The sequence below is a fragment of the Choloepus didactylus genome, chromosome 6, assembly GCF_015220235.1.
Source record: "Choloepus didactylus isolate mChoDid1 chromosome 6, mChoDid1.pri, whole genome shotgun sequence".
Classification (NCBI taxonomy): Eukaryota; Metazoa; Chordata; class Mammalia; order Pilosa; family Megalonychidae; genus Choloepus; species Choloepus didactylus.
In genome coordinates, this window is record NC_051312.1 from 20,311,617 (window position 1) to 20,321,731 (window position 10,115).

General features: G+C 37.6%; 1 pseudogene; it reads right to left on the minus strand.

Annotated features, from left to right (window-relative positions):
• Window positions 1-4,075: 4,075 nt before the first annotated feature.
• LOC119538711 lies at window positions 4,076-5,001 on the minus strand (annotated as a pseudogene).
• Window positions 5,002-10,115: the final 5,114 nt, after the last annotated feature.

A 10,115-nucleotide genomic window follows, 5' to 3' on the forward strand; every position in this document is an offset into this window, starting at 1 on the left:
CATGGCCTGTCTCTTCCTCCTTCAAAGCCAGCCCAGCCACACTGCTCTGACCATTCTCTGTAATCACCTAACCCTCCACATCTGATCTCAGCTGGGAAAACTTCTTTATACCTATACTCTGATTAGGTGGGACCTACCTGGATAATCCAGGACAATCTCCCCACCTCAAGGTCCTTAACTTTATCACATCTGTAAAGTTACTTTTTCTGTGTTAGGTAACATTGTCCCAGATTCAGGCTATGAGGATGTGGACATCATTGGGGAGCCATCATTGTGTCTAATACAGAAATACAGCTATGAATGGAGTGGTTGGTGGCTGTATGAAAATATTCCACATTATGAAATACTTCAATTTATTTACTAAATTGGTGGTATTGCTTTATACTATAAAAGCAATGTATAGTGGGTATTACTAATACAAATACTTTGAATATTGTCTGAATTCTTATCTTTTGCCAATCAAGAAGGTATGAATTGGTATTTTACTATAATTTGAATTTTCATTTCCCTTATGAAGGTAACATTGAAGATCCTTCAAATATTTTTAAACATATGACTTACCTTTTTTTTTTGTATCGTCTGCTCTGTTTCTATTTATATTGCTGATTGTGTGTGTTTTTGATATTTTGTTTTATGAATCCTACATTAGTCATCAGTGTTGCAAACATATTTTAATAATAAAAATTCTTAGCATGATTGATTTTATCTTGTTTTTTTTATCCTTAGATTTGAAACTTCTCTTATTTAGAGGTGTGAGGCTAGAGTTTAAATGTTTTTTTTCAAAATTTAAATTTCTAATCCACTTGTATGTCCTGTTATAGAAAAGCTTTGGCAGCTCCTGCTCTAGTGCTCTAGAAGTTTCAGGAAAAGTCTTCTCTTTCAGCTTGCCAATGACACAGCATGTTGTTTTTCTAATACACTTACTCTCACCCTATGCAATCTGTGGAAAATTAAGGCCAATGTGGAAGTTGCTCTCATAGTACAGCTTGGACTTTCTTCAGAGACTTGTTTTGGTCCCCAAATTTCAAGCTACCCAGTAAATGGTTGAAGTTTTCTCAAACTTGTTGTATACTGGTTTTAAAACCTAGTTATGCCTACAAAGAATTGTGTGTCTTTCATAGTATAGGAATTTCAAGACCTAAAAGTAATTTCATATCTACTATCTAAAATTGAAACCATAGTTAGGAAGTTTCTTTTTGGGTATTTTCATGTATGACATGGTAGAGCCAGTGGCTTTACAAACTTATTGTGAGAGTCTCCTGGGAAACTTTAAAAAATTCCTCACTTTAGATGTTCAGATTCCAGATCTCTAGGAACTACAATCAGAGATCCATTCTTTAAAAAATTCCCCAGGTGATATTGTTGCAGTCAGTACAATTTCATATTTGGGTAAATGGACACTGTTCATGTGATTTCTTCTATTGTGTATTGTTTGCTAAATATCTACTGAGGCTAAAACTCAGTAAGAGTAGCAATGGGCTACAAAGTTGATGTTTTGGGTCTTCTTAACTGGCTGTCTACTTCAAGCCTCTTTAAACCCAGTGACCATTAATCCTGAGACCTTTGGAGTTCTTCTGCTTATTTCCTTATTGTTTGTTATTTCCTGAAACTTTCTGGGTCATTCAGGGCAGAAAGTATCCAGATATTTGGCATGGTGTGTGTATGTGTCAATGTTTAATTCAAGGAAAGGTATACATACATGGTATTTCAAGCAGAAAAAGATTTAATAAAGAGGATTTTAAATTGAAAAACACTTGCAGTGGATGGAAGAATAGTCATCAGGAACACATCAAAGTTGCTGGGATTCAGAGGTCAGGAATCTGCCTCTTGTTTTCTGTAGCCGATGAGTAGACCTTGGAACCCCCAGTCTGGCGATGGAACCACATCTAACCACTCACTTCTCTAGTATTTTGCTGGAAGAAAGGAGAAAGCATTTGGCTCACTTCTATTTTTCCAGTTCTCCCATGAGTAAATCTGATTTTCATCCCTAGTGATAGGTGCAAGGACATACAGCAAACGCAGTTCTGAACTTTCAATTTTGCCAATAAGAAGAAGGGTAGAAAGGATGTTGAAAGGCAGTTTTCACAGTATCTGCCACCAAAGACCAGAGAATGATTTAAGGGCTACTACATTTTAGGAAGACTCTGTATTAATGATAGTGCTTTATGCTTCTGCTTCATAGATATATTCATAATCTTCATCCTGCCTTGCACTCCAGCTACCTTTTCAGTTTGTTGTCACAAGCTTCTGTCTGCTATTCAGGTCTATAAATGATTCCTATACCATAATTCTTTTCTTGGGAAATAGAGGTTATTTTTGGAACAAGAACTCAGGTGTGTCTTTAGTCTCTTCTTAGCCATAATGTCTATTTTAATTACAGGTCTCCAATGGATATACAGGGGGCTGTCAGTTTATATTTGAAGCTACACTAAATAAATGAATGAATGAAGAAATGATTCAATCACACTTGGTCTATATTCTCCTTCCTTCCTCAGGACCCAAATAGTCTAAACATATAACTGATGATTCCTGAAATATAATAGGATCATAAAATATTATACGAATGTAAAATATTCCTATTTTACAGTGGTAGAAAGTAGGACTTTTTCTTTAATGTATGCTAGCAATCCATAATGAATCTCAAGCCAGAAACTATCACAGCTGATTCTACCTTCAAATAAGCCTCACAGGTGCTGCCACTTTTGTCTATTTGTTGGGCAGCCATTTCCTTGGGATTTCCTTTAAACATTATTGAGAAAAGTACTATGTGATCCCATTCCCATGTTTGACATTGGATATTTTTACTCTTTCATGAAGAAAAGTTATTCTTAAATGGAGCACAACTTTTCTCCTAGGGTCCATATTCATTCTACTTTTCTGATGACCATCCAGCAGTGTCTGGAAAGTTCAGAACTGCACTTGCTGTATTTCCTTGCACCTATCATTAGGAATGGAAATGTAGTTGGCAATGTTAGACTTTGAAGATAGTTGGACCTATCCTGGCCTTGAAGGCCCTTTCTTTTAAAGGATCTTGTTTGGAGAAAATTCTATATTGATTTCAGATTATTTTTTCTCTTCTCTTAGAATTTATGGGGGATATAATATAGAAAAATGTTTCTTTTTCTCTTGCTGAATTCTGCTCATATTGTTATTATCAGTAAATTTTTTGTTAGTTCATTTGTCTACTTGGTGTTATGTTGAAGGGAAACTAGTTCTTTCAACCGGTCAGTGTGACATCTATAATATTTAGTTGGGTTTTCTATTGCCTCCCTTCAAACTACTTGTCAAAGCTTTATCTTCCTGATTTAGAGGACTCATGGCCTCTCTTTTGGCAGTGTACTCTTTCTGAATTAGAATGATTGGTATGTATCTCATAAATGGATGACCATCATTCAGTACTTAGATCCATCTACATTCTGGACTCTATATTAGAGAAAGAATATGAAAATTGTTTCACCACTTCCCTTTCCCTAAACAAGAAAGAGATAGATTCAGATTAAAGATGGTAAGTAATGAGAGAACTCAGTGTTTTCAAGTGTTAGGAAATGCTAACATGGGCATATTGTGTAGAAAATAGAGTCATAAGACATTTTTTAAAGTAATTTATTTTACATTTAGGTTTGTGTAAAATTATAAGTGAATTTAGAAGAGCTTCATTGCAGATAATTAAAAGAAGTTGTAATTAATTGATAGTAATGAAATTTAAATATTCATTATTTCATTTTGTTAACTATCTATTATGTACAAATAAGAGTGTTTGTATTTTTTAAGAATATATTTGAAATTATTCAATATATTAAATAATTTGCAAAACTTGTGTATGCTCTCTAAATTTAGATAGACTTGATAAAGCTCTTCTCCACAGGTAGTTTCAGATATGTTTCTCATCCTTGTCCTGGGGTAAATTAGTTCCAAGAGATGTTTACATTATTTCCACATTCTGATATCTTTATTTTGCAAGAAGTATCACTGATCTAAGAGGAGAACATAGTGTCAATTTCTGAAACATTAAATCTTACGAATTCATATATATTGGTTGTTTTGAGTTGCTGAATTGTAATGATATGGGTTCAGTCTAGAAGAACTTCTTCCCTATTCCTTTTGGAGCTCCTTTTACTTCCTCATTTCTCAAGCTATAGATCAGGGGGTTCAATATGGGAATCAAAATTTCATAAAATATGGAGGCAACTCTCATGTTGTTTTGGGAATTATTAGAACGAGGCTGTAAGTACATGTAAAAGAGGGTGCCATAGAAAATGGTGACTGCTGTCAGGTGGGAGGCACATGTGGTGAAGGCCTTTTTCCTCCCTGCAGTAGAAGGCATTTTTAAGATGGCAGATAGGATATATATTTAAGAGAAGATGACAGCCAACATAGTGAATGTCAAGTTAAATCCCACAAAGACAAGTAGCATGATGTTGATGGCAATGTCAGAGCACGAAAGGGCTAGAATTGGGGGAGCATCACAAAAAAAGTGATTAATGATGTAGAACTTGCAAAAGGAGAGTGAAAATAATAAACCTGTGTGTACAGAGGCTTTTATTGAGCCAATTACATATGAACCAGTTATGAATTGGATAAATACTGTATGGGACATGACTGTGGAATAGTGAAGTGGTTTACAGATGGCTACATAATGGTCCACTGCCATAGCAGCCAGGAGGTAACATCATTCATGCTAAATGTCCCATAAACCCATGTTTGCGTTACACATCCCACAAAGGAAATTGATTTATTTTCTGATATGAGGTTTTGCAACATCTTGGGAGTGATAGAGGAGGTGTAACAGATATCAACAAATGTCAAATGTTGTAGGAAAAAGTACATGGGTATTTGAAGTCTGGAATCCACTTTGATGAGGAGGATCATTCCAATATTACACACCATGGAGATAACAATGATCAGTAGAAATACAATGAAGAGGATATGCTGAAACCTGTGTTGGGCACCAAATCCCAGAAGAAAGAATTCAGTCACATCAGTGACATTTCCATGTGTCATGGCTGCCAATGTCTAGGTTTGTCCAAAAAAGGATGGAAGATCTTTGTAATGTCTCAAAATTAAAATATTCTTAAGTTTCTGTTTACTTTTTTGACTTGGATTTTTATGGCAAACATTCACAGTTGAGTTTATTGCTCTCCATTTTTTTCCTATTTTATTGCTTTGAAATTCCTGCATAAGCAGCTACAGTTATTCATGGATTCATATTCAAAATTTACAATATTTTCAGAGAATAAGACTGACTTCTATTATGTGTGATTTTAAGAAACTTAGATGAACACACTCTCCCTACCATGTTAAACAATATCCCTACTTGCATCAATTAATAGACAAATATGATTTTGTACTGTTTAAACAACTTAAAATTTTTCTCGGCTATTTACTGCTTTAGTCCTGCTCCAAGCTGTTTACATTAGTAGGGTTAGAGAAGAATTTTCCCTGAGATATTCTTAAGTGTGATGATAGTTTCATGGCTCTCCCCAGTCAACAAGAACCATTTCTCAAAAGATTTTCAATTCCCTTTCTCCTTCATCTTTTGGGTTAATATTGCACTAGGAAACATTTGGAAACCTTATTTTAGATTTACTAGATGATTTATAGGATACTCAGTTAAATATGAACTTTAGATTTACTATACAATTTTTTAATGTAAAGATTTCCTAAATATTGAATGTGATACTTTTAGTCAAAATTGCTTACTGTTTATTGAAATTCAAATTTAGCTAGGCACCTTGCATTTATACTTGCTGTGTGGTGAAAGTGGCAACCCTACATGTGTTGCTGTGGGTTTCTCCTGTGGGCTGGGTTCTGAGTGAACACAGACCAGAGTGTTCTTTCCAGAAACCCCTTCCTTTTTTTTTTTTTTTTTTTTTTTTTTTGATACTTTCAGTTATTTAGTTCTAGCTATTCCAGTACATTAAAACCTAAAATGGGTCTTCTATATAATGCGTAAGAGTGCCTACACAAATGACCTCTTGACTCCATTTGAAATCTCTCAGGCACTGAAACTTTATTTTGTTTCATTTTGCTTCTCCTTTCTGGTCAAGAAGATGTTCTCAATCTCATGATGTCATGTCCAGATTCTTCCTCGGGAGTCATATTCTGTCATATTCTGTCAACAACCCTTCCTCTATTGTTTTTTTAATATAGTTTTTTTTAAAATTAGAGAAGTTGTAGGTTTACAGAAAAGTTGTGTAAAAAATACACTGCTCCCAAAAAGCACCCTAATGTTGACCCTTTGCATTTTTGTGGTACCTATGTTATAGTGATGACAGATATTAAACAATTTTTGAGTAGTATTTTAAATTAGGTTTATTTTTCCCCATAAAGCACTCTAATATTAACAACTTGTACTAGTGTTGTACATTTGTTGTAATTCATGAAAAACAGTCAAATTTGCATTATTAATCACAGGCATTGTCTACAAGATTCAGTTTTTATACAGTCTTGTTTTATCTTTACATTTTCCTTCTAGTAACTTCCATGAACAAAACTTCTGCTTTTAACCATATTCACAAACACAATTCAGTTAGTTACACTCACAATAATATACTACCATCACCACTATCCATTTCCCAACATTTAAATGCTTTGGATGCTGAGTATTTAATGCCAGCAGTAATACTTTTACCAAATAGTGTTTGAGGATCCTTATTTGGTTATGTTTCCAAAATCTGAACTCTCTCCTTGAACATAAAACAATAGTGCAATTGTTTAATTCTTGAGAGCTAGTGAAAGCAAAGAAGAGTAAGAATAGCAGAATTATTTCTTTTTGGCTTTTATAAAAGGGGTTTATTTGGTTACAAGGTTACAATCTTTAAGGCCATAAAGTGTCCAAGATAAGGCATCGACAAATGGTATCTTCACTGTAGGATGGCCAGTAGCGTCTGGAAAACCTGTTAGCTGGGAAGGCATGTGGCTGACATCTGCTTGCTCTTGGGTTGTGTTTCAAAACAGTGTTCTCAAAAATGTTGCTCTTGGGGTGTTTTGTCCTTTCTTAGTTGCAGCTGCTCTGAGAGACGTCACTCTCAGTTGCTCTGAGTTCCTTCTGTTTGTCAGCTCATTTTTACGGCTCCAATGATTTAATTCAGACCCACCCTGAATGGGTGGGGTAATGCCACCATGGAAATTATCCAAAGTCATCACCCATGGTTGTGTGGGTCATATCTCCATGGAAACATCCAATCAAAAGTTCACATCCAATCAAAAACATTAATCAATCTGCCCCCACAAGATTGCATCAAAGAACATGGCTTTTTCTGGGGGACATAATACATCCAAACCGGCACACCCAGCTACATGCCCTGATACTCCCCAGACCCATCATTGGGTTCCAACTCTCAATGTACTACTGATTCTCCTTCAATGCATGGCTGTGGGGTCCCCGATTTCCCACTATATTCCCACCTGGCCCCTTAGGTTCCTTCTGAACCCTAGCCCTGCCTGCTCCTTCCCATTCCACCTGGAGGAGTTACCAGTGCAGAGGGGAAAACGTTGCTTCTCAAATTTTGCTTTCTTGTTATGATGCCCTCAGTATAATGCCCAGCCCAGGGATTGGGGTCCTCAATGCTGTGAAAGAAAGGGTGACTCAGCCTTCACACAAAGACACATCTGATTATGCAGTCCTCATTGTAAAACCCATAAGGTAATGCAGACTTCAGTATAATGACAAGTCTGGTGATGCAGTTGGGGTCAAAAACATATCTTGAGATGTGACTTAGGGTCTGCAGACAGGCACTGGTGGGATATTTGGTGCAGTGAGAAGGAAGGGGAATTTGCTCATTCTGGTGAGTTCTCTCTGGGTATTCCAGGAAGCCAGGATTCCCCAACCTCACTAGCCAAGGCTGGCTCCATTACCCCTTGTGAGTGCCGTGTGACCTCAGTGGGACACCAAGCTTATTAGTAAAGCAAAAATTCTTCAGGAATGTTTCAGGACTGTCTTCAGTGCTGATGAGTTAATCAAGGAGATCTCTGAGGGCAGCTGACAGGATGTACACAGATGCCAGTTCCTACTGAGAAGGGTGTAGGGAGGTTTGCAAATACAGGTAGGTGGACACAAATGGATATGGAAAATTTTATATGGAAAGTGTCTTAGTTTGCCAGGCTGCTGTGGCAAATAGCACAATGGATTGGCTCAAGAACAGGAATTTATCCACCTGTGGTTTGAGAGGCTAGAATTCCAAAATCAAGGTGTCTACAAGGCCATGCATTCTCCCCAAAGTCTGTAGTGTTGTGGTGCTGGCTTGCTGCAATGCTTGGGGTTCTTGGCTTGTATTTCTGCTTCCATCACACGGTGATGTTTTTGGTCTCCTCCTGTGTCTTTCTTGGATTTCTGTCTTTTCTATAAGGCTTCAAGTCATGCAGAATAATGCCCACTCATATACAGTGCAGCCATTCTAAATAAGATCTTTGAAGATCCCTGTCACGAATGAGCCCACACCTTAACTGATAATACGTCTTTGAAGGGACCTATTTACAAATGGGCTCATGCCCAAAGGAACACTGATGAAGATTAAGAAAATGTCTTTTCTTGGGGGATATGATTCAATCTACCACAGAAGGGCACAAAGACATTCTTGAATGGACTCAGATATGCAATATGTCTTTGTCTTCTGGAGAGACATCCACATGTCTGTATGGCTGTCTAAAGTAGTACACAGGAGGTCACAGGTATTTACAGGGAGATGTACCCTGCTGTGCACTTGCACAGGATGCACACATGTAGGTGGACACAAATGGATATGTAGTGTGGTACATAGGCCCAAATGATCAAGGACAAAAGAAGCAAACAGACACAGATATATATTCATTATGCAAAGTGACTTGTGGGCTCATGGATTGTACACAGTGTATGTGGAAATGGAATGCATACAAAAATGTCCACACAGAGTGCTAATGGACATGGGCAACTGGACACAGATGCACATGTACATAAACTCTTCCCCTGATACACATGGGTATTCTCCTGGATATCCCCTAATAGTCACAGATGTGCACATATGTTCACAGGGAACCTGTGGGTAAACACTGATGTCCATGTGCAGCCACAGACCTTCATGCTGATATTTCAGAATGTGAATGACTGAATCCCCAGACTTTTCCTGGACTCCTGGCAAGGTGAGATCTCACAGCCAACAAGGGTGGCCTCACAACTGCCCCCTGGCCATTTTCCAACTGTGATGGGGGAATCCAGAGTCACGGGGACACTTACGTGACCCAGAAATGCCATCCAGGAATGTAGATCTCTGAGCCCAGCTTCCCCTGAGATTCTCCCCAACCCATCAGAGCTACTTTCAGGGGTTAATGCATTAAAGAATTTGGAGTGCCCAGTGTGTGTCAGAGACCATTGTTGTCACTAAGTAGAATAGTCATTTTTATTATGAGAATTCTCTGTGTTTTCCTTGAAATTCAGAGAGATCTGGCCTTTTATGTCCAGGTTTCCAGGATTTCTTCTCAGCCCCCAACCTGTTCCTGTTCCCAGGAACACCTGTTCCCAGGTGTCCCTCTAGCCTTCCAGCTTCCTCTCTTCTCACCTGCTCAGTTCTTTAAGGTCCTTACCCCCCCTCACCTTCCCAGTTTCCTTCCCTTACCTGGTGGTCCTTCCCTGACTTCTCCATTCCCATTTTTTATTTATTTTGAAATAAGTTCAAAGTTATAGGAACAGTTGCAAAAACCAATATTAACCCCATACACAGAATTCCATCATACCCTGACCCCCTCCACTGATAGCTCAATCCATCAACTTTAACATGCTGTCACATCACTATTTCTTTCCCTCCCTCCCTTCCTATCATCCATCATCTATTGCTCTGTCTTCTGAACATATGAGAGCTAGCTGCACACATCCTTGAACAAACACTATAATTCACGAATACACTTCCCATGAACAAGAACATTCTTTTATGCAATCCCATTAAGCGCAGCTAAGAAGTACAAGAGATTCAACAATGATACAAAGCTTACATTCTATATTTCCTTTACCTTACGTCTTAACTGTGTCCCTTTGAGCCACCTGTCTTCCATCCTCCAATCCCATCCAAGTTCATCCTTGGCATTCAATTTTCATCTATTTAGACTGCTTTTTTTTTTTTTTTTCAATTGTGGAAACATATATA